We start from the raw sequence: 24,996 nt of genomic DNA, 5'->3' as shown, positions 1-24,996 counted from the left end.
ACTCATCCTGGTGTCCGTTTTTGTATTTGGTTTCAAAAAAAAATTTGGCTTCAAAAAACATTTTGGTTCCTGGGCAGGATTTTTCCTGACCGTGGAGTATAGCCTTTTCTTCTCCTGGCACCAAAAAGGCTTGATTTTTAAAAAGTTGAAGGAACACCATTTTTAGACATGGAATTTCATCAGGAAACTCATCCTGGTGTCCGTTTTTGCATTTGGTTTCAAAAAAAAAATTTGGCTTCAAAAAACATTTTGGTTCCTGGGCAGGATTTTTCCTGACCGTGGAGTAAAGCCTTTTCTTCTCCTGGCACCAAAAAGGCTTGATTTTTAAAAAGTTGAAGCAACACCATTTTTAGACATGGAATTTCATCCTGAAACTCATCCTGGTGTCCGTTTTTGCATTTGGTTTCAAAAAAAAAATTTGGCTTCAAAAAACATTTTGGTTCCTGGGCAGGATTTTTCCCGACCGTGGAGTATAGCCTTTTCTTCTCCTTGCACCAAAAAGGCTTGATTTTTAAAAAGTTGAAGCAACACCATTTTTAGACATGGAATTTCATCAGGAAACTCATCCTGGTGTCCGTTTTTGTATTTGGTTTCAAAAAAAAAATTTGGCTTCAAAAAACATTTTGGTTCCTGGGCAGGATTTTTCCTGACCGTGGAGTAAAGCCTTTTCTTCTCCTGGCACCAAAAAGGCTTGATTTTTAAAAAGTTGAAGCAACACCATTTTTAGACATGGAATTTCATCCTGAAACTCATCCTGGTGTCCGTTTTTGCATTTGGTTTCAAAAAAAAAAATTGGCTTCAAAAAACATTTTGGTTCCTGGGCAGGATTTTTCCCGACCGTGGAGTATAGCCTTTTCTTCTCCTTGCACCAAAAAGGCTTGATTTTTAAAAAGTTGAAGCAACACCATTTTTAGACATGGAATTTCATCAGGAAACTCATCCTGGTGTCCGTTTTTGCATTTGGTTTCAAAAAAAAAATTTGGCTTCAAAAAACATTTTGGTTCCTGGGCAGGATTTTTCCTGACCGTGGAGTATAGCCTTTTCTTCTCCTGGCACCAAAAAGGCTTGATTTTTAAAAAGTTGAAGCAACACCATTTTTAGACATGGAATTTCATCCTGAAACTCATCCTGGTGTCCGTTTTTGTATTTGGTTTCAAAAAAAAAATTTGGCTTCAAAAAACATTTTGGTTCCTGGGCAGGATTTTTCCTGACCGTGGAGTATAGCCTTTTCTTCTCCTGGCACCAAAAAGGCTTGATTTTTAAAAAGTTGAAGCAACACCATTTTTAGACATGGAATTTCATCCTGAAACTCATCCTGGTGTCCGTTTTTGTATTTGGTTTCAAAAAAAAATTTGGCTTCAAAAAACATTTTGGTTCCTGGGCAGGATTTTTCCTGACCGTGGAGTATAGCCTTTTCTTCTCCTGGCACCAAAAAGGCTTGATTTTTAAAAAGTTGAAGCAACACCATTTTTAGACATGGAATTTCATCCTGAAACTCATCCTGGTGTCCGTTTTTGCATTTGGTTTCAAAAAAAAAATTTGGCTTCAAAAAACATTTTGGTTCCTGGGCAGGATTTTTCCTGACCGTGGAGTATAGCCTTTTCTTCTCCTGGCACCAAAAAGGCTTGATTTTTAAAAAGTTGAAGCAACACCATTTTTAGACATGGAATTTCATCCTGAAACTCATCCTGGTGTCCGTTTTTGTATTTGGTTTCAAAAAAAAATTTGGCTTCAAAAAACATTTTGGTTCCTGGGCAGGATTTTTCCTGACCGTGGAGTATAGCCTTTTCTTCTCCTGGCACCAAAAAGGCTTGATTTTTAAAAAGTTGAAGGAACACCATTTTTAGACATGGAATTTCATCAGGAAACTCATCCTGGTGTCCGTTTTTGCATTTGGTTTCAAAAAAAAAATTTGGCTTCAAAAAACATTTTGGTTCCTGGGCAGGATTTTTCCTGACCGTGGAGTAAAGCCTTTTCTTCTCCTGGCACCAAAAAGGCTTGATTTTTAAAAAGTTGAAGCAACACCATTTTTAGACATGGAATTTCATCCTGAAACTCATCCTGGTGTCCGTTTTTGCATTTGGTTTCAAAAAAAAAATTTGGCTTCAAAAAACATTTTGGTTCCTGGGCAGGATTTTTCCCGACCGTGGAGTATAGCCTTTTCTTCTCCTTGCACCAAAAAGGCTTGATTTTTAAAAAGTTGAAGCAACACCATTTTTAGACATGGAATTTCATCAGGAAACTCATCCTGGTGTCCGTTTTTGTATTTGGTTTCAAAAAAAAAATTTTGCTTCAAAAAACATTTTGGTTCCTGGGCAGGATTTTTCCTGACCGTGGAGTAAAGCCTTTTCTTCTCCTGGCACCAAAAAGGCTTGATTTTTAAAAAGTTGAAGCAACACCATTTTTAGACATGGAATTTCATCCTGAAACTCATCCTGGTGTCCGTTTTTGCATTTGGTTTCAAAAAAAAAATTTGGCTTCAAAAAACATTTTGGTTCCTGGGCAGGATTTTTCCTGACCGTGGAGTAAAGCCTTTTCTTCTCCTGGCACCAAAAAGGCTTGATTTTTAAAAAGTTGAAGCAACACCATTTTTAGACATGGAATTTCATCCTGAAACTCATCCTGGTGTCCGTTTTTGCATTTGGTTTCAAAAAAAAATTTGGCTTCAAAAAACATTTTGGTTCCTGGGCAGGATTTTTCCTGACCGTGGAGTATAGCCATTTCTTCTACTGGCACCAAAAAGGCTTGATTTTTAAAAAGTTGAAGGAACACCATTTTTAGACATGGAATTTCATCAGGAAACTCATCCTGGTGTCCGTTTTTGCATTTGGTTTCAAAAAAAAAAATTGGCTTCAAAAAACATTTTGGTTCCTGGGCAGGATTTTTCCTGACCGTGGAGTAAAGCCTTTTCTTCTCCTGGCACCAAAAAGGCTTGATTTTTAAAAAGTTGAAGCAACACCATTTTTAGACATGGAATTTCATCCTGAAACTCATCCTGGTGTCCGTTTTTGCATTTGGTTTCAAAAAAAAAAATTGGCTTCAAAAAACATTTTGGTTCCTGGGCAGGATTTTTCCTGACCGTGGAGTATATAGCCTTTTCTTCTCCTGGCACCAAAAAGGCTTGATTTTTAAAAAGTTGAAGCAACACCATTTTTAGACATGGAATTTCATCCTGAAACTCATCCTGGTGTCCGTTTTTGTATTTGGTTTCAAAAAAAAATTTGGCTTCAAAAAACATTTTGGTTCCTGGGCAGGATTTTTCCTGACCGTGGAGTATAGCCTTTTCTTCTCCTGGCACCAAAAAGGCTTGATTTTTAAAAAGTTGAAGGAACACCATTTTTAGACATGGAATTTCATCAGGAAACTCATCCTGGTGTCCGTTTTTGCATTTGGTTTCAAAAAAAAAAATTGGCTTCAAAAAACATTTTGGTTCCTGGGCAGGATTTTTCCTGACCGTGGAGTAAAGCCTTTTCTTCTCCTGGCACCAAAAAGGCTTGATTTTTAAAAAGTTGAAGCAACACCATTTTTAGACATGGAATTTCATCCTGAAACTCATCCTGGTGTCCGTTTTTGCATTTGGTTTCAAAAAAAAATTTGGCTTCAAAAAACATTTTGGTTCCTGGGCAGGATTTTTCCTGACCGTGGAGTATAGCCTTTTCTTCTCCTGGCACCAAAAAGGCTTGATTTTTAAAAAGTTGAAGCAACACCATTTTTAGACATGGAATTTCATCCTGAAACTCATCCTGGTGTCCGTTTTTGTATTTGGTTTCAAAAAAAAATTTGGCTTCAAAAAACATTTTGGTTCCTGGGCAGGATTTTTCCTGACCGTGGAGTATAGCCTTTTCTTCTCCTGGCACCAAAAAGGCTTGATTTTTAAAAAGTTGAAGCAACACCATTTTTAGACATGGAATTTCATCCTGAAACTCATCCTGGTGTCCGTTTTTGTATTTGGTTTCAAAAAAAAATTTGGCTTCAAAAAACATTTTGGTTCCTGGGCAGGATTTTTCCTGACCGTGGAGTATAGCCATTTCTTCTCCTGGCACCAAAAAGGCTTGATTTTTAAAAAGTTGAAGGAACACCATTTTTAGACATGGAATTTCATCAGGAAACTCATCCTGGTGTCCGTTTTTGCATTTGGTTTCAAAAAAAAAAATTGGCTTCAAAAAACATTTTGGTTCCTGGGCAGGATTTTTCCTGACCGTGGAGTAAAGCCTTTTCTTCTCCTGGCACCAAAAAGGCTTGATTTTTAAAAAGTTGAAGCAACACCATTTTTAGACATGGAATTTCATCCTGAAACTCATCCTGGTGTCCGTTTTTGCATTTGGTTTCAAAAAAAAAATTTGGCTTCAAAAAACATTTTGGTTCCTGGGCAGGATTTTTCCTGACCGTGGAGTATATAGCCTTTTCTTCTCCTGGCACCAAAAAGGCTTGATTTTTAAAAAGTTGAAGCAACACCATTTTTAGACATGGAATTTCATCCTGAAACTCATCCTGGTGTCCGTTTTTGTATTTGGTTTCAAAAAAAAATTTGGCTTCAAAAAACATTTTGGTTCCTGGGCAGGATTTTTCCTGACCGTGGAGTATAGCCTTTTCTTCTCCTGGCACCAAAAAGGCTTGATTTTTAAAAAGTTGAAGGAACACCATTTTTAGACATGGAATTTCATCAGGAAACTCATCCTGGTGTCCGTTTTTGTATTTAGATTCAAAAAAAAAATTTGGCTTCAAAAAACATTTTGGTTCCTGGGCAGGATTTTTCCTGACCGTGGAGTATAGCCTTTTCTTCTCCTGGCACCAAAAAGGCTTGATTTTTAAAAAGTTGAAGCAACACCATTTTTAGACATGGAATTTCATCCTGAAACTCATCCTGGTGTCCGTTTTTGTATTTGGTTTCAAAAAAAAATTTGGCTTCAAAAAACATTTTGGTTCCTGGGCAGGATTTTTCCTGACCGTGGAGTAAAGCCTTTTCTTCTCCTGGCACCAAAAAGGCTTGATTTTTAAAAAGTTGAAGCAACACCATTTTTAGACATGGAATTTTATCCTGAAACTCATCCTGGTGTCCGTTTTTGCATTTGGTTTCAAAAAAAAAATTTGGCTTCAAAAAACATTTTGGTTCCTGGGCAGGATTTTTCCCGACCGTGGAGTAAAGCCTTTTCTTCTCCTGGCACCAAAAAGGCTTGATTTTTAAAAAGTTGAAGCAACACCATTTTTAGACATGGAATTTCATCCTGAAACTCATCCTGGTGTCCGTTTTTGCATTTGGTTTCAAAAACAAAATTTGGCTTCAAAAAACATTTTGGTTCCTGGGCAGGATTTTTCCTGACCGTGGAGTATAGCCTTTTCTTCTCCTGGCACCAAAAAGGCTTGATTTTTAAAAAGTTGAAGCAACACCATTTTTAGACATGGAATTTCATCCTGAAACTCATCCTGGTGTCCGTTTTTGTATTTGGTTTCAAAAAAAAAATTTGGCTTCAAAAAACATTTTGGTCCCTGGGCAGGATTTTTCCTGACCGTGGAGTAAAGCCTTTTCTTCTCCTGGCACCAAAAAGGCTTGATTTTTAAAAAGTTGAAGCAACACCATTTTTAGACATGGAATTTCATCCTGAAACTCATCCTGGTGTCCGTTTTTGCATTTGGTTTCAAAAAAAAAATTTGGCTTCAAAAAACATTTTGGTTCCTGGGCAGGATTTTTCCCGACCGTGGAGTATAGCCTTTTCTTCTCCTTGCACCAAAAAGGCTTGATTTTTAAAAAGTTGAAGCAACACCATTTTTAGACATGGAATTTCATCAGGAAACTCATCCTGGTGTCCGTTTTTGTATTTGGTTTCAAAAAAAAAATTTGGCTTCAAAAAACATTTTGGTTCCTGGGCAGGATTTTTCCTGACCGTGGAGTAAAGCCTTTTCTTCTCCTGGCACCAAAAAGGCTTGATTTTTAAAAAGTTGAAGCAACACCATTTTTAGACATGGAATTTCATCCTGAAACTCATCCTGGTGTCCGTTTTTGCATTTGGTTTCAAAAAAAAAATTTGGCTTCAAAAAACATTTTGGTTCCTGGGCAGGATTTTTCCTGACCGTGGAGTATAGCCTTTTCTTCTCCTGGCACCAAAAAGGCTTGATTTTTAAAAAGTTGAAGCAACACCATTTTTAGACATGGAATTTCATCCTGAAACTCATCCTGGTGTCCGTTTTTGTATTTGGTTTCAAAAAAAAAATTTTGCTTCAAAAAACATTTTGGTTCCTGGGCAGGATTTTTCCTGACCGTGGAGTAAAGCCTTTTCTTCTCCTGGCACCAAAAAGGCTTGATTTTTAAAAAGTTGAAGCAACACCATTTTTAGACATGGAATTTCATCAGGAAACTCATCCTGGTGTCCGTTTTTGCATTTGGTTTCAAAAAAAAATTTGGCTTCAAAAAACATTTTGGTTCCTGGGCAGGATTTTTCCTGACCGTGGAGTAAAGCCTTTTCTTCTCCTGGCACCAAAAAGGCTTGATTTTTAAAAAGTTGAAGCAACACCATTTTTAGACATGGAATTTCATCCTGAAACTCATCCTGGTGTCCGTTTTTGCATTTGGTTTCAAAAAAAAAATTTGGCTTCAAAAAACATTTTGGTTCCTGGGCAGGATTTTTCCTGACCATGGAGTATAGCCATTTCTTCTCCTGGCACCAAAAAGGCTTGATTTTTAAAAAGTTGAAGCAACACCATTTTTAGACATGGAATTTCATCAGGAAACTCATCCTGGTGTCCGTTTTTGTATTTGGTTTCAAAAAAAAAATTTGGCTTCAAAAAACATTTTGGTTCCTGGGCAGGATTTTTCCTGACCGTGGAGTATAGCCTTTTCTTCTCCTGGCACCAAAAAGGCTTGATTTTTAAAAAGTTGAAGCAACACCATTTTTAGACATGGAATTTCATCCTGAAACTCATCCTGGTGTCCGTTTTTGTATTTGGTTTCAAAAAAAAATTTGGCTTCAAAAAACATTTTGGTTCCTGGGCAGGATTTTTCCTGACCGTGGAGTATAGCCTTTTCTTCTCCTGGCACCAAAAAGGCTTGATTTTTAAAAAGTTGAAGGAACACCATTTTTAGACATGGAATTTCATCAGGAAACTCATCCTGGTGTCCGTTTTTGCATTTGGTTTCAAAAAAAAAATTTGGCTTCAAAAAACATTTTGGTTCCTGGGCAGGATTTTTCCTGACCGTGGAGTAAAGCCTTTTCTTCTCCTGGCACCAAAAAGGCTTGATTTTTAAAAAGTTGAAGCAACACCATTTTTAGACATGGAATTTCATCCTGAAACTCATCCTGGTGTCCGTTTTTGCATTTGGTTTCAAAAAAAAAATTTGGCTTCAAAAAACATTTTGGTTCCTGGGCAGGATTTTTCCCGACCGTGGAGTATAGCCTTTTCTTCTCCTTGCACCAAAAAGGCTTGATTTTTAAAAAGTTGAAGCAACACCATTTTTAGACATGGAATTTCATCAGGAAACTCATCCTGGTGTCCGTTTTTGTATTTGGTTTCAAAAAAAAAATTTGGCTTCAAAAAACATTTTGGTTCCTGGGCAGGATTTTTCCTGACCGTGGAGTAAAGCCTTTTCTTCTCCTGGCACCAAAAAGGCTTGATTTTTAAAAAGTTGAAGCAACACCATTTTTAGACATGGAATTTCATCCTGAAACTCATCCTGGTGTCCGTTTTTGCATTTGGTTTCAAAAAAAAAAATTGGCTTCAAAAAACATTTTGGTTCCTGGGCAGGATTTTTCCCGACCGTGGAGTATAGCCTTTTCTTCTCCTTGCACCAAAAAGGCTTGATTTTTAAAAAGTTGAAGCAACACCATTTTTAGACATGGAATTTCATCAGGAAACTCATCCTGGTGTCCGTTTTTGCATTTGGTTTCAAAAAAAAAATTTGGCTTCAAAAAACATTTTGGTTCCTGGGCAGGATTTTTCCTGACCGTGGAGTATAGCCTTTTCTTCTCCTGGCACCAAAAAGGCTTGATTTTTAAAAAGTTGAAGCAACACCATTTTTAGACATGGAATTTCATCCTGAAACTCATCCTGGTGTCCGTTTTTGTATTTGGTTTCAAAAAAAAATTTGGCTTCAAAAAACATTTTGGTTCCTGGGCAGGATTTTTCCTGACCGTGGAGTATAGCCTTTTCTTCTCCTGGCACCAAAAAGGCTTGATTTTTAAAAAGTTGAAGGAACACCATTTTTAGACATGGAATTTCATCAGGAAACTCATCCTGGTGTCCGTTTTTGCATTTGGTTTCAAAAAAAAAATTTGGCTTCAAAAAACATTTTGGTTCCTGGGCAGGATTTTTCCTGACCGTGGAGTAAAGCCTTTTCTTCTCCTGGCACCAAAAAGGCTTGATTTTTAAAAAGTTGAAGCAACACCATTTTTAGACATGGAATTTCATCCTGAAACTCATCCTGGTGTCCGTTTTTGTATTTGGTTTGAAAAAAAAAATTTGGCTTCAAAAATCATTTTGGTTCCTGAGCAGGATTTTTCCTGACCGTGGAGTATAGCCTTTTCTTCTCCTGGCACCAAAAAGGCTTGATTTTTAAAAAGTTGAAGCAACACCATTTTTAGACATGGAATTTCATCCTGAAACTCATCCTGGTGTCCGTTTTTGCATTTGGTTTCAAAAAAAAAATTGGCTTCAAAAAACATTTTGGTTCCTGGGCAGGATTTTTCCTGACCGTGGAGTATAGCCTTTTCTTCTCCTGGCACCAAAAAGGCTTGATTTTTAAAAAGTTGAAGCAACACCATTTTTAGACATGGAATTTCATCCTGAAACTCATCCTGGTGTCCGTTTTTGTATTTGGTTTCAAAAAAAAATTTGGCTTCAAAAAACATTTTGGTTCCTGGGCAGGATTTTTCCTGACCGTGGAGTATAGCCTTTTCTTCTCCTGGCACCAAAAAGGCTTGATTTTTAAAAAGTTGAAGGAACACCATTTTTAGACATGGAATTTCATCAGGAAACTCATCCTGGTGTCCGTTTTTGCATTTGGTTTCAAAAAAAAAATTTGGCTTCAAAAAACATTTTGGTTCCTGGGCAGGATTTTTCCTGACCGTGGAGTATAGCCTTTTCTTCTCCTGGCACCAAAAAGGCTTGATTTTTAAAAAGTTGAAGCAACACCATTTTTAGACATGGAATTTCATCCTGAAACTCATCCTGGTGTCCGTTTTTGTATTTGGTTTCAAAAAAAAATTTGGCTTCAAAAAACATTTTGGTTCCTGGGCAGGATTTTTCCTGACCGTGGAGTATAGCCTTTTCTTCTCCTGGCACCAAAAAGGCTTGATTTTTAAAAAGTTGAAGGAACACCATTTTTAGACATGGAATTTCATCAGGAAACTCATCCTGGTGTCCGTTTTTGCATTTGGTTTCAAAAAAAAAATTTGGCTTCAAAAAACATTTTGGTTCCTGGGCAGGATTTTTCCTGACCGTGGAGTAAAGCCTTTTCTTCTCCTGGCACCAAAAAGGCTTGATTTTTAAAAAGTTGAAGCAACACCATTTTTAGACATGGAATTTCATCCTGAAACTCATCCTGGTGTCCGTTTTTGCATTTGGTTTCAAAAAAAAAATTTGGCTTCAAAAAACATTTTGGTTCCTGGGCAGGATTTTTCCCGACCGTGGAGTATAGCCTTTTCTTCTCCTTGCACCAAAAAGGCTTGATTTTTAAAAAGTTGAAGCAACACCATTTTTAGACATGGAATTTCATCAGGAAACTCATCCTGGTGTCCGTTTTTGTATTTGGTTTCAAAAAAAAAATTTTGCTTCAAAAAACATTTTGGTTCCTGGGCAGGATTTTTCCTGACCGTGGAGTAAAGCCTTTTCTTCTCCTGGCACCAAAAAGGCTTGATTTTTAAAAAGTTGAAGCAACACCATTTTTAGACATGGAATTTCATCCTGAAACTCATCCTGGTGTCCGTTTTTGTATTTGGTTTCAAAAAAAAATTTGGCTTCAAAAAACATTTTGGTTCCTGGGCAGGATTTTTCCTGACCGTGGAGTATAGCCTTTTCTTCTCCTGGCACCAAAAAGGCTTGATTTTTAAAAAGTTGAAGGAACACCATTTTTAGACATGGAATTTCATCAGGAAACTCATCCTGGTGTCCGTTTTTGCATTTGGTTTCAAAAAAAAAATTTGGCTTCAAAAAACATTTTGGTTCCTGGGCAGGATTTTTCCTGACCGTGGAGTAAAGCCTTTTCTTCTCCTGGCACCAAAAGGCTTGATTTTTAAAAAGTTGAAGCAACACCATTTTTAGACATGGAATTTCATCCTGAAACTCATCCTGGTGTCCGTTTTTGCATTTGGTTTGAAAAAAAAAATTTGGCTTCAAAAATCATTTTGGTTCCTGAGCAGGATTTTTCCTGACCGTGGAGTATAGCCTTTTCTTCTCCTGGCACCAAAAAGGCTTGATTTTTAAAAAGTTGAAGCAACACCATTTTTAGACATGGAATTTCATCCTGAAACTCATCCTGGTGTCCGTTTTTGCATTTGGTTTCAAAAAAAAAATTTGGCTTCAAAAAACATTTTGGTTCCTGAGCAGGATTTTTCCTGACCGTGGAGTATATAGCCTTTTCTTCTCCTGGCACCAAAAAGGCTTGATTTTTAAAAAGTTGAAGCAACACCATTTTTAGACATGGAATTTCATCCTGAAACTCATCCTGGTGTCCGTTTTTGTATTTGGTTTCAAAAAAAAAATTTGGCTTCAAAAAACATTTTGGTTCCTGGGCAGGATTTTTCCTGACCGTGGAGTATAGCCTTTTCTTCTCCTGGCACCAAAAAGGCTTGATTTTTAAAAAGTTGAAGCAACACCATTTTTAGACATGGAATTTCATCCTGAAACTCATCCTGGTGTCCGTTTTTGTATTTGGTTTCAAAAAAAAATTTGGCTTCAAAAAACATTTTGGTTCCTGGGCAGGATTTTTCCTGACCGTGGAGTATAGCCTTTTCTTCTCCTGGCACCAAAAAGGCTTGATTTTTAAAAAGTTGAAGGAACACCATTTTTAGACATGGAATTTCATCAGGAAACTCATCCTGGTGTCCGTTTTTGCATTTGGTTTCAAAAAAAAAATTTGGCTTCAAAAAACATTTTGGTTCCTGGGCAGGATTTTTCCTGACCGTGGAGTAAAGCCTTTTCTTCTCCTGGCACCAAAAAGGCTTGATTTTTAAAAAGTTGAAGCAACACCATTTTTAGACATGGAATTTCATCCTGAAACTCATCCTGGTGTCCGTTTTTGCATTTGGTTTCAAAAAAAAAATTTGGCTTCAAAAAACATTTTGGTTCCTGGGCAGGATTTTTCCCGACCGTGGAGTATAGCCTTTTCTTCTCCTTGCACCAAAAAGGCTTGATTTTTAAAAAGTTGAAGCAACACCATTTTTAGACATGGAATTTCATCAGGAAACTCATCCTGGTGTCCGTTTTTGTATTTGGTTTCAAAAAAAAAATTTTGCTTCAAAAAACATTTTGGTTCCTGGGCAGGATTTTTCCTGACCGTGGAGTAAAGCCTTTTCTTCTCCTGGCACCAAAAAGGCTTGATTTTTAAAAAGTTGAAGCAACACCATTTTTAGACATGGAATTTCATCCTGAAACTCATCCTGGTGTCCGTTTTTGCATTTGGTTTCAAAAAAAAAATTTGGCTTCAAAAAACATTTTGGTTCCTGGGCAGGATTTTTCCTGACCGTGGAGTAAAGCCTTTTCTTCTCCTGGCACCAAAAAGGCTTGATTTTTAAAAAGTTGAAGCAACACCATTTTTAGACATGGAATTTCATCAGGAAACTCATCCTGGTGTCCGTTTTTGCATTTGGTTTCAAAAAAAAAATTGGCTTCAAAAAACATTTTGGTTCCTGGGCAGGATTTTTCCTGACCGTGGAGTAAAGCCTTTTCTTCTCCTGGCACCAAAAAGCCTTGATTTTTAAAAAGTTGAAGCAACACCATTTTTAGACATGGAATTTCATCCTGAAACTCATCCTGGTGTCCGTTTTTGCATTTGGTTTCAAAAAAAAAATTTGGCTTCAAAAAACATTTTGGTTCCTGGGCAGGATTTTTCCTGACCGTGGAGTATAGCCTTTTCTTCTCCTGGCACCAAAAAGGCTTGATTTTTAAAAAGTTGAAGCAACACCATTTTTAGACATGGAATTTCATCCTGAAACTCATCCTGGTGTCCGTTTTTGTATTTGGTTTCAAAAAAAAATTTGGCTTCAAAAAACATTTTGGTTCCTGGGCAGGATTTTTCCTGACCGTGGAGTATAGCCTTTTCTTCTCCTGGCACCAAAAAGGCTTGATTTTTAAAAAGTTGAAGGAACACCATTTTTAGACATGGAATTTCATCAGGAAACTCATCCTGGTGTCCGTTTTTGCATTTGGTTTCAAAAAAAAAATTTGGCTTCAAAAAACATTTTGGTTCCTGGGCAGGATTTTTCCTGACCGTGGAGTATAGCCTTTTCTTCTCCTGGCACCAAAAAGGCTTGATTTTTAAAAAGTTGAAGGAACACCATTTTTAGACATGGAATTTCATCAGGAAACTCATCCTGGTGTCCGTTTTTGCATTTGGTTTCAAAAAAAAAATTTGGCTTCAAAAAACATTTTGGTTCCTGGGCAGGATTTTTCCTGACCGTGGAGTAAAGCCTTTTCTTCTCCTAGCACCAAAAAGGCTTGATTTTTAAAAAGTTGAAGCAACACCATTTTTAGACATGGAATTTCATCAGGAAACTCATCCTGGTGTCCGTTTTTGCATTTGGTTTCAAAAAAAAAATTTGGCTTCAAAAAACATTTTGGTTCCTGGGCAGGATTTTTCCTGACCGTGGAGTAAAGCCTTTTCTTCTCCTGGCACCAAAAAGGCTTGATTTTTAAAAAGTTGAAGCAACACCATTTTTAGACATGGAATTTCATCAGGAAACTCATCCTGGTGTCCGTTTTTGTATTTGGTTTCAAAAAAAAAATTTGGCTTCAAAAAACATTTTGGTTCCTGGGCAGGATTTTTCCTGACCGTGGAGTATAGCCTTTTCTTCTCCTGGCACCAAAAAGGCTTGATTTTTAAAAAGTTGAAGCAACACCATTTTTAGACATGGAATTTCATCCTGAAACTCATCCTGGTGTCCGTTTTTGTATTTGGTTTCAAAAAAAAATTTGGCTTCAAAAAACATTTTGGTTCCTGGGCAGGATTTTTCCTGACCGTGGAGTATAGCCTTTTCTTCTCCTGGCACCAAAAAGGCTTGATTTTTAAAAAGTTGAAGGAACACCATTTTTAGACATGGAATTTCATCAGGAAACTCATCCTGGTGTCCGTTTTTGCATTTGGTTTCAAAAAAAAAATTTGGCTTCAAAAAACATTTTGGTTCCTGGGCAGGATTTTTCCTGACCGTGGAGTAAAGCCTTTTCTTCTCCTGGCACCAAAAAGGCTTGATTTTTAAAAAGTTGAAGCAACACCATTTTTAGACATGGAATTTCATCCTGAAATTCATCCTGGTGTCCGTTTTTGCATTTGGTTTCAAAAAAAAAATTTGGCTTCAAAAAACATTTTGGTTCCTGGGCAGGATTTTTCCCGACCGTGGAGTATAGCCTTTTCTTCTCCTTGCACCAAAAAGGCTTGATTTTTAAAAAGTTGAAGCAACACCATTTTTAGACATGGAATTTCATCAGGAAACTCATCCTGGTGTCCGTTTTTGTATTTGGTTTCAAAAAAAAAATTTGGCTTCAAAAAACATTTTGGTTCCTGGGCAGGATTTTTCCTGACCGTGGAGTAAAGCCTTTTCTTCTCCTGGCACCAAAAAGGCTTGATTTTTAAAAAGTTGAAGCAACACCATTTTTAGACATGGAATTTCATCCTGAAACTCATCCTGGTGTCCGTTTTTGCATTTGGTTTCAAAAAAAAAATTTGGCTTCAAAAAACATTTTGGTTCCTGGACAGGATTTTTCCTGACCGTGGAGTAAAGCCTTTTCTTCTCCTGGCACCAAAAAGGCTTGATTTTTAAAAAGTTGAAGCAACACCATTTTTAGACATGGAATTTCATCCTGAAATTCATCCTGGTGTCCGTTTTTGCATTTGGTTTCAAAAAAAAAATTTGGCTTCAAAAAACATTTTGGTTCCTGGGCAGGATTTTTCCCGACCGTGGAGTATAGCCTTTTCTTCTCCTTGCACCAAAAAGGCTTGATTTTTAAAAAGTTGAAGCAACACCATTTTTAGACATGGAATTTCATCAGGAAACTCATCCTGGTGTCCGTTTTTGTATTTGGTTTCAAAAAAAAAATTTGGCTTCAAAAAACATTTTGGTTCCTGGGCAGGATTTTTCCTGACCGTGGAGTAAAGCCTTTTCTTCTCCTGGCACCAAAAAGGCTTGATTTTTAAAAAGTTGAAGCAACACCATTTTTAGACATGGAATTTCATCCTGAAACTCATCCTGGTGTCCGTTTTTGCATTTGGTTTCAAAAAAAAAATTTGGCTTCAAAAAACATTTTGGTTCCTGGGCAGGATTTTTCCTGACCGTGGAGTAAAGCCTTTTCTTCTCCTGGCACCAAAAAGGCTTGATTTTTAAAAAGTTGAAGCAACACCATTTTTAGAGATGGAATTTCATCCTGAAACTCATCCTGGTGTCCGTTTTTGCATTTGGTTTCAAAAAAAAAATTTGGCTTCAAAAAATATTTTGGTTCCTGGGCAGGATTTTTCCTGACCGTGGAGTAAAGCCTTTTCTTCTCCTGGCACCAAAAAGGCTTGATTTTTAAAAAGTTGAAGCAACACCATTTTTAGACATGGAATTTCATCAGGAAACTCATCCTGGTGTCCGTTTTTGTATTTGGTTTGAAAAAAAAAATTTGGCTTCAAAAAACATTTTGCTTCCTGGGCAGGATTTTTCCTGACCGTGGAGTAAAGCCTTTTCTTCTCCTGGCACCAAAAAGGCTTGATTTTTAAAAAGTTGAAGGAACACCATTTTTAGACATGGAATTTCATCCTGAAACTCATCCTGGTGTCCGTTTTTGCATTTGGTTTCAAAAAAAAAATTTGGCTTCAAAAAACATTTTGGTTCCTGGGCAGGATTTTTCCTGACCGTGTAAAGCCTTTTCTTCTCCTGGCACCAAAAAGGCTTGATTTTTAAAAAGTTGAAGCAACACCATTTTTAGACATGGAATTTCATCCTGAAACTCATCCTGGTGTCCGTTTTTGCATTTGGTTTCAAAAAAAAATTTGGCTTCAAAAAACATTTTGGTTCCTGGGCAGGATTTTTCCTGACCGTGGAGTAAAGCCTTTTCTTCTCCTGGCACCAAAAAGCCTTGATTTTTAAAAAGTTGAAGCAACACCATTTTTAGACATGGAATTTCATCCTGAAACTCATCCTGGTGTCCGTTTTTGCATTTGGTTTCAAAAAAAAAATTTGGCTTCAAAAAACATTTTGGTTCCTGGGCAGGATTTTTCCTGACCGTGGAGTATAGCCTTTTCTTCTCCTGGCACCAAAAAGGCTTGATTTTTAAAAAGTTGAAGCAACACCATTTTTAGACATGGAATTTCATCCTGAAACTCATCCTGGTGTCCGTTTTTGTATTTGGTTTCAAAAAAAAATTTGGCTTCAAAAAACATTTTGGTTCCTGGGCAGGATTTTTCCTGACCGTGGAGTATAGCCTTTTCTTCTCCTGGCACCAAAAAGGCTTGATTTTTAAAAAGTTGAAGGAACACCATTTTTAGACATGGAATTTCATCAGGAAACTCATCCTGGTGTCCGTTTTTGCATTTGGTTTCAAAAAAAAAATTTGGCTTCAAAAAACATTTTGGTTCCTGGGCAGGATTTTTCCTGACCGTGGAGTAAAGCCTTTTCTTCTCCTGGCACCAAAAAGGCTTGATTTTTAAAAAGTTGAAGCAACACCATTTTTAGACATGGAATTTCATCCTGAAACTCATCCTGGTGTCCGTTTTTGCATTTGGTTTCAAAAAAAAAATTTGGCTTCAAAAAACATTTTGGTTCCTGGGCAGGATTTTTCCCGACCGTGGAGTATAGCCTTTTCTTCTCCTTGCACCAAAAAGGCTTGATTTTTAAAAAGTTGAAGCAACACCATTTTTAGACATGGAATTTCATCAGGAAACTCATCCTGGTGTCCGTTTTTGTATTTGGTTTCAAAAAAAAAATTTGGCTTCAAAAAACATTTTGGTTCCTGGGCAGGATTTTTCCTGACCGTGGAGTAAAGCCTTTTCTTCTCCTGGCACCAAAAAGGCTTGATTTTTAAAAAGTTGAAGCAACACCATTTTTAGACATGGAATTTCATCCTGAAACTCATCCTGGTGTCCGTTTTTGCATTTGGTTTCAAAAAAAAAATTTGGCTTCAAAAAACATTTTGGTTCCTGGGCAGGATTTTTCCTGACCGTGGAGTAAAGCCTTTTCTTCTCCTGGCACCAAAAAGGCTTGATTTTTAAAAAGTTGAAGCAACACCATTTTTAGACATGGAATATCATCCTGAAACTCATCCTGGTGTCCGTTTTTGCATTTGGTTTCAAAAAAAAAATTTGGCTTCAAAAAACATTTTGGTTCCTGGGCAGGATTTTTCCTGACCGTGGAGTATAGCCTTTTCTTCTCCTGGCACCAAAAAGGCTTGATTTTTAAAAAGTTGAAGCAACACCATTTTTAGACATGGAATTTCATCCTGAAACTCATCCTGGTGTCCGTTTTTGTATTTGGTTTCAAAAAAAAAATTTGGCTTCAAAAAACATTTTGGTTCCTGGGCAGGATTTTTCCTGACCGTGGAGTATAGCCTTTTCTTCTCCTGGCACCAAAAAGGCTTGATTTTTAAAAAGTTGAAGCAACACCATTTTTAGACATGGAATTTCATCCTGAAACTCATCCTGGTGTCCGTTTTTGCATTTGGTTTCAAAAAAAAAATTTGGCTTCAAAAAACATTTTGGTTCCTGGGCAGGATTTTTCCCGACCGTGGAGTATAGCCTTTTCTTCTCCTTGCACCAAAAAGGCTTGATTTTTAAAAAGTTGAAGCAACACCATTTTTAGACATGGAATTTCATCAGGAAACTCATCCTGGTGTCCGTTTTTGTATTTGGTTTCAAAAAAAAAATTTGGCTTCAAAAAACATTTTGGTTCCTGGGCAGGATTTTTCCTGACCGTGGAGTAAAGCCTTTTCTTCTCCTGGCACCAAAAAGGCTTGATTTTTAAAAAGTTGAAGCAACACCATTTTTAGACATGGAATTTCATCCTGAAACTCATCCTGGTGTCCGTTTTTGCATTTGGTTTCAAAAAAAAAATTTGGCTTCAAAAAACATTTTGGTTCCTGGGCAGGATTTTTCCTGACCGTGGAGTAAAGCCTTTTCTTCTCCTGGCACCAAAAAGGCTTGATTTTTAAAAAGTTGAAGCAACACCATTTTTAGACATGGAATATCATCCTGAAACTCATCCTGGTGTCCGTTTTTGCATTTGGTTTCAAAAAAAAAATTTGGCTTCAAAAAACATTTTGGTTCCTGGGCAGGATTTTTCCTGACCGTGGAGTATAGCCTTTTCTTCTCCTGGCACCAAAAAGGCTTGATTTTTAAAAAGTTGAAGCAACACCATTTTTAGACATGGAATTTCATCCTGAAACTCATCCTGGTGTCCGTTTTTGTATTTGGTTTCAAAAAAAAAATTTGGCTTCAAAAAACATTTTGGTTCCTGGGCAGGATTTTTCCTGACCGTGGAGTATAGCCTTTTCTTCTCCTGGCACCAAAAAGGCTTGATTTTTAAAAAGTTGAAGCAACACCATTTTTAGACATGGAATTTCATCAGGAAACTCATCCTGGTGTCCGTTTTTGTATTTGGTTTCAAAAAAAAAATTTGGCTTCAAAAAACATTTTGGTTCCTGGGCAGGATTTTTCCTGACCGTGGAGTAAAGCCTTTTCTTCTCCTGGCACCAAAAAGGCTTGATTTTTAAAAAGTTGAAGGAACACCATTTTTAGACATGGAATTTCATCAGGAAACTCATCCTGGTGTCCGTTTTTGTATTTGGTTTCAAAAAAAAAATTTGGCTTCAAAAAACATTTTGGTTCCTGGGCAGGATTTTTCCTGACCGTGGAGTAAAGCCTTTTCTTCTCCTGGCACCAAAAAGGCTTGATTTTTAAAAAGTTGAAGCAACACCATTTTTAGACATGGAATTTCATCCTGAAACTCATCCTGGTGTCCGTTTTTGCATTTGGTTTCAAAAAAAAAATTTGGCTTCAAAAAACATTTTGGTTCCTGGGCAGGATTTTTCCTGACCGTGGAGTATAGCCTTTTCTTCTCCTGGCACCAAAAAGGCTTGATTTTTAAAAAGTTGAAGCAACACCATTTTTAGACATGGAATATCATCCTGAAACTCATCCTGGTGTCCGTTTTTGTATTTGGTTTCAAAAAAAAAATTTGGCTTCAAAAAACATTTTGGTTCCTGGGCAGGATTTTTCCTGACCGTGGAGTATAGCCTTTTCTTCTCCTGGCACCAAAAAGGCTTGATTTTTAAAAAGTTGAAGCAACACCATTTTTAGACATGGAATTTCATCCTGAAACTCATCCTGGTGTCCGTTTTTGTATTTGGTTTCAAAAAAAAATTTGGCTTCAAAAAACATTTTGGTTCCTGGGCAGGATTTTTCCTGACCGTGGAGTATAGCCTTTTCTTCTCCTGGCACCAAAAAGGCTTGATTTTTAAAAAGTTGAAGCAACACCATTTTTAGACATGGAATTTCATCCTGAAACTCATCCTGGTGTCCGTTTTTGTATTTGGTTTCAAAAAAAAATTTGGCTTCAAAAAACATTTTGGTTCCTGGGCAGGATTTTTCCTGACCGTGGAGTAAAGCCTTTTCTTCTCCTGGCACCAAAAAGGCTTGATTTTTAAAAAGTTGAAGCAACACCATTTTTAGACATGGAATTTCATCCTGAAACTCATCCTGGTGTCCGTTTTTGCATTTGGTTTCAAAAAAAAAAAATTGGCTTCAAAAAACATTTTGGTTCCTGGGCAGGATTTTTCCTGACCGTGGAGTAAAGCCTTTTCTTCTCCTGGCACCAAAAAGGCTTGATTTTTAAAAAGTTGAAGCAACACCATTTTTAGACATGGAATTTCATCAGGAAACTCATCCTGGTGTCCGTTTTTGCATTTGGTTTCAAAAAAAAAATTTGGCTTCAAAAAACATTTTGGTTCCTGGGCAGGATTTTTCCTGACCGTGGAGTAAAGCCTTTTCTTCTCCTGGCACCAAAAAGGCTTGATTTTTAAAAAGTTGAAGCAACACCATTTTTAGACATGGAATTTCATCCTGAAACTCATCCTGGTGTCCGTTTTTGCATTTGGTTTCAAAAAAAAAATTTGGCTTCAAAAAACATTTTGGTTCCTGGGCAGGATTTTTCCCGACCGTGGAGTATAGCCTTTTCTTCTCCTTGCACCAAAAAGGCTTGATTTTTAAAAAGTTGAAGCAACACCATTTTTAGACATGGAATTTCATCAGGAAACTCATCCTGGTGTCCGTTTTTGTATTTGGTTTCAAAAAAAAAATTTTGCTTCAAAAAACATTTTGGTTCCTGGGCAGGATTTTTCCTGACCGTGGAGTAAAGCCTTTTCTTCTCCTGGCACCAAAAAGGCTTGATTTTTAAAAAGTTGAAGCAACACCATTTTTAGACATGGAATTTCATCCTGAAACTCATCCTGGTGTCCGTTTTTGCATTTGGTTTCAAAAAAAAAATTTGGCTTCAAAAAACATTTTGGTTCCTGGGCAGGATTTTTCCTGACCGTGGAGTAAAGCCTTTTCTTCTCCTGGCACCAAAAAGGCTTGATTTTTAAAAAGTTGAAGCAACACCATTTTTAGACATGGAATTTCATCCTGAAACTCATCCTGGTGTCCGTTTTTGCATTTGGTTTCAAAAAAAAATTTGGCTTCAAAAAACATTTTGGTTCCTGGGCAGGATTTTTCCTGACCGTGGAGTAAAGCCTTTTCTTCTCCTGGCACCAAAAAGCCTTGATTTTTAAAAAGTTGAAGCAACACCATTTTTAGACATGGAATTTCATCCTGAAACTCATCCTGGTGTCCGTTTTTGCATTTGGTTTCAAAAAAAAAATTTGGCTTCAAAAAACATTTTGGTTCCTGGGCAGGATTTTTCCTGACCGTGGAGTATAGCCTTTTCTTCTCCTGGCACCAAAAAGGCTTGATTTTTAAAAAGTTGAAGCAACACCATTTTTAGACATGGAATTTCATCCTGAAACTCATCCTGGTGTCCGTTTTTGTATTTGGTTTCAAAAAAAAATTTGGCTTCAAAAAACATTTTGGTTCCTGGGCAGGATTTTTCCTGACCGTGGAGTATAGCCTTTTCTTCTCCTGGCACCAAAAAGGCTTGATTTTTAAAAAGTTGAAGGAACACCATTTTTAGACATGGAATTTCATCAGGAAACTCATCCTGGTGTCCGTTTTTGCATTTGGTTTCAAAAAAAAAATTTGGCTTCAAAAAACATTTTGGTTCCTGGGCAGGATTTTTCCTGACCGTGGAGTATAGCCTTTTCTTCTCCTGGCACCAAAAAGGCTTGATTTTTAAAAAGTTGAAGGAACACCATTTTTAGACATGGAATTTCATCAGGAAACTCATCCTGGTGTCCGTTTTTGCATTTGGTTTCAAAAAAAAAATTTGGCTTCAAAAAACATTTTGGTTCCTGGGCAGGATTTTTCCTGACCGTGGAGTAAAGCCTTTTCTTCTCCTGGCACCAAAAAGGCTTGATTTTTAAAAAGTTGAAGCAACACCATTTTTAGACATGGAATTTCATCCTGAAACTCATCCTGGTGTCCGTTTTTGCATTTGGTTTCAAAAAAAAATTTGGCTTCAAAAAACATTTTGGTTCCTGGGCAGGATTTTTCCTGACCGTGGAGTAAAGCCTTTTCTTCTCCTGGCACCAAAAAGCCTTGATTTTTAAAAAGTTGAAGCAACACCATTTTTAGACATGGAATTTCATCCTGAAACTCATCCTGGTGTCCGTTTTTGCATTTGGTTTCAAAAAAAAAATTTGGCTTCAAAAAACATTTTGGTTCCTGGGCAGGATTTTTCCTGACCGTGGAGTATAGCCTTTTCTTCTCCTGGCACCAAAAAGGCTTGATTTTTAAAAAGTTGAAGCAACACCATTTTTAGACATGGAATTTCATCAGGAAACTCATCCTGGTGTCCGTTTTTGTATTTGGTTTCAAAAAAAAAATTTGGCTTCAAAAAACATTTTGGTTCCTGGGCAGGATTTTTCCTGACCGTGGAGTATAGCCTTTTCTTCTCCTGGCACCAAAAAGGCTTGATTTTTAAAAAGTTGAAGCAACACCATTTTTAGACATGGAATTTCATCCTGAAACTCATCCTGGTGTCCGTTTTTGTATTTGGTTTCAAAAAAAAATTTGGCTTCAAAAAACATTTTGGTTCCTGGGCAGGATTTTTCCTGACCGTGGAGTATAGCCTTTTCTTCTCCTGGCACCAAAAAGGCTTGATTTTTAAAAAGTTGAAGGAACACCATTTTTAGACATGGAATTTCATCAGGAAACTCATCCTGGTGTCCGTTTTTGCATTTGGTTTCAAAAAAAAAATTTGGCTTCAAAAAACATTTTGGTTCCTGGGCAGGATTTTTCCTGACCGTGGAGTAAAGCCTTTTCTTCTCCTGGCACCAAAAAGGCTTGATTTTTAAAAAGTTGAAGCAACACCATTTTTAGACATGGAATTTCATCCTGAAATTCATCCTGGTGTCCGTTTTTGCATTTGGTTTCAAAAAAAAAATTTGGCTTCAAAAAACATTTTGGTTCCTGGGCAGGATTTTTCCCGACCGTGGAGTATAGCCTTTTCTTCTCCTTGCACCAAAAAGGCTTGATTTTTAAAAAGTTGAAGCAACACCATTTTTAGACATGGAATTTCATCCTGAAACTCATCCTGGTGTCCGTTTTTGTATTTGGTTTCAAAAAAAAATTTGGCTTCAAAAAACATTTTGGTTCCTGGGCAGGATTTTTCCTGACCGTGGAGTATAGCCTTTTCTTCTCCTGGCACCAAAAAGGCTTGATTTTTAAAAAGTTGAAGGAACACCATTTTTAGACATGGAATTTCATCAGGAAACTCATCCTGGTGTCCGTTTTTGCATTTGGTTTCAAAAAAAAAATTTGGCTTCAAAAAACATTTTGGTTCCTGGGCAGGATTTTTCCTGACCGTGGAGTAAAGCCTTTTCTTCTCCTGGCACCAAAAAGGCTTGATTTTTAAAAAGTTGAAGCAACACCATTTTTAGACATGGAATTTCATCCTGAAACTCATCCTGGTGTCCGTTTTTGCATTTGGTTTCAAAAAAAAAATTTGGCTTCAAAAAACATTTTGGTTCCTGGGCAGGATTTTTCCCGACCGTGGAGTATAGCCTTTTCTTCTCCTTGCACCAAAAAGGCTTGATTTTTAAAAAGTTGAAGGAACACCATTTTTAGACATGGAATTTCATCAGGAAACTCATCCTGGTGTCCGTTTTTGCATTTGGTTTCAAAAAAAAAATTTGGCTTCAAAAAACATTTTGGTTCCTGGGCAGGATTTTTCCTGACCGTGGAGTAAAGCCTTTTCTTCTCCTGGCACCAAAAAGGCTTGATTTTTAAAAAGTTGAAGCAACACCATTTTTAGACATGGAATTTCATCCTGAAACTCATCCTGGTGTCCGTTTTTGCATTTGGTTTCAAAAAAAAAATTTGGCTTCAAAAAACATTTTGGTTCCTGGGCAGGATTTTTCCCGACCGTGGAGTATAGCCTTTTCTTCTCCTTGCACCAAAAAGGCTTGATTTTTAAAAAGTTGAAGCAACACCATTTTTAGACATGGAATTTCATCAGGAAACTCATCCTGGTGTCCGTTTTTGTATTTGGTTTCAAAAAAAAAATTTGGCTTCAAAAAACATTTTGGTTCCTGGGCAGGATTTTTCCTGACCGTGGAGTAAAGCCTTTTCTTCTCCTGGCACCAAAAAGGCTTGATTTTTAAAAAGTTGAAGCAACACCATTTTTAGACATGGAATTTCATCCTGAAACTCATCCTGGTGTCCGTTTTTGCATTTGGTTTCAAAAAAAAAATTTGGCTTCAAAAAACATTTTGGTTCCTGGGCAGGATTTTTCCTGACCGTGGAGTAAAGCCTTTTCTTCTCCTGGCACCAAAAAGGCTTGATTTTTAAAAAGTTGAAGCAACACCATTTTTAGACATGGAATATCATCCTGAAACTCATCCTGGTGTCCGTTTTTGCATTTGGTTTCAAAAAAAAAATTTGGCTTCAAAAAACATTTTGGTTCCTGGGCAGGATTTTTCCTGACCGTGGAGTATAGCCTTTTCTTCTCCTGGCACCAAAAAGGCTTGATTTTTAAAAAGTTGAAGCAACACCATTTTTAGACATGGAATTTCATCCTGAAACTCATCCTGGTGTCCGTTTTTGTATTTGGTTTCAAAAAAAAAATTTGGCTTCAAAAAACATTTTGGTTCCTGGGCAGGATTTTTCCTGACCGTGGAGTATAGCCTTTTCTTCTCCTGGCACCAAAAAGGCTTGATTTTTAAAAAGTTGAAGCAACACCATTTTTAGACATGGAATTTCATCCTGAAACTCATCCTGGTGTCCGTTTTTGCATTTGGTTTCAAAAAAAAAATTTGGCTTCAAAAAACATTTTGGTTCCTGGGCAGGATTTTTCCCGACCGTGGAGTATAGCCTTTTCTTCTCCTTGCACCAAAAAGGCTTGATTTTTAAAAAGTTGAAGCAACACCATTTTTAGACATGGAATTTCATCAGGAAACTCATCCTGGTGTCCGTTTTTGTATTTGGTTTCAAAAAAAAAATTTGGCTTCAAAAAACATTTTGGTTCCTGGGCAGGATTTTTCCTGACCGTGGAGTAAAGCCTTTTCTTCTCCTGGCACCAAAAAGGCTTGATTTTTAAAAAGTTGAAGCAACACCATTTTTAGACATGGAATTTCATCCTGAAACTCATCCTGGTGTCCGTTTTTGCATTTGGTTTCAAAAAAAAAATTTGGCTTCAAAAAACATTTTGGTTCCTGGGCAGGATTTTTCCTGACCGTGGAGTAAAGCCTTTTCTTCTCCTGGCACCAAAAAGGCTTGATTTTTAAAAAGTTGAAGCAACACCATTTTTAGACATGGAATATCATCCTGAAACTCATCCTGGTGTCCGTTTTTGCATTTGGTTTCAAAAAAAAAATTTGGCTTCAAAAAACATTTTGGTTCCTGGGCAGGATTTTTCCTGACCGTGGAGTATAGCCTTTTCTTCTCCTGGCACCAAAAAGGCTTGATTTTTAAAAAGTTGAAGCAACACCATTTTTAGACATGGAATTTCATCCTGAAACTCATCCTGGTGTCCGTTTTTGTATTTGGTTTCAAAAAAAAAATTTGGCTTCAAAAAACATTTTGGTTCCTGGGCAGGATTTTTCCTGACCGTGGAGTATAGCCTTTTCTTCTCCTGGCACCAAAAAGGCTTGATTTTTAAAAAGTTGAAGCAACACCATTTTTAGACATGGAATTTCATCAGGAAACTCATCCTGGTGTCCGTTTTTGTATTTGGTTTCAAAAAAAAAATTTGGCTTCAAAAAACATTTTGGTTCCTGGGCAGGATTTTTCCTGACCGTGGAGTAAAGCCTTTTCTTCTCCTGGCACCAAAAAGGCTTGATTTTTAAAAAGTTGAAGGAACACCATTTTTAGACATGGAATTTCATCAGGAAACTCATCCTGGTGTCCGTTTTTGTATTTGGTTTCAAAAAAAAAATTTGGCTTCAAAAAACATTTTGGTTCCTGGGCAGGATTTTTCCTGACCGTGGAGTAAAGCCTTTTCTTCTCCTGGCACCAAAAAGGCTTGATTTTTAAAAAGTTGAAGCAACACCATTTTTAGACATGGAATTTCATCCTGAAACTCATCCTGGTGTCCGTTTTTGCATTTGGTTTCAAAAAAAAAATTTGGCTTCAAAAAACATTTTGGTTCCTGGGCAGGATTTTTCCTGACCGTGGAGTATAGCCTTTTCTTCTCCTGGCACCAAAAAGGCTTGATTTTTAAAAAGTTGAAG

This window comes from Pituophis catenifer, unplaced genomic scaffold (genome assembly GCF_029215685.1).
Source record: "Pituophis catenifer annectens isolate HBS135680 unplaced genomic scaffold, rPitCat1.0.hap2 SCAF_35, whole genome shotgun sequence".
NCBI lineage: Eukaryota > Metazoa > Chordata > Lepidosauria > Squamata > Colubridae > Pituophis > Pituophis catenifer.
The sequence above is the reverse complement of the archived record's forward strand: the minus strand, read 5'-3'. Positions refer to the sequence as shown.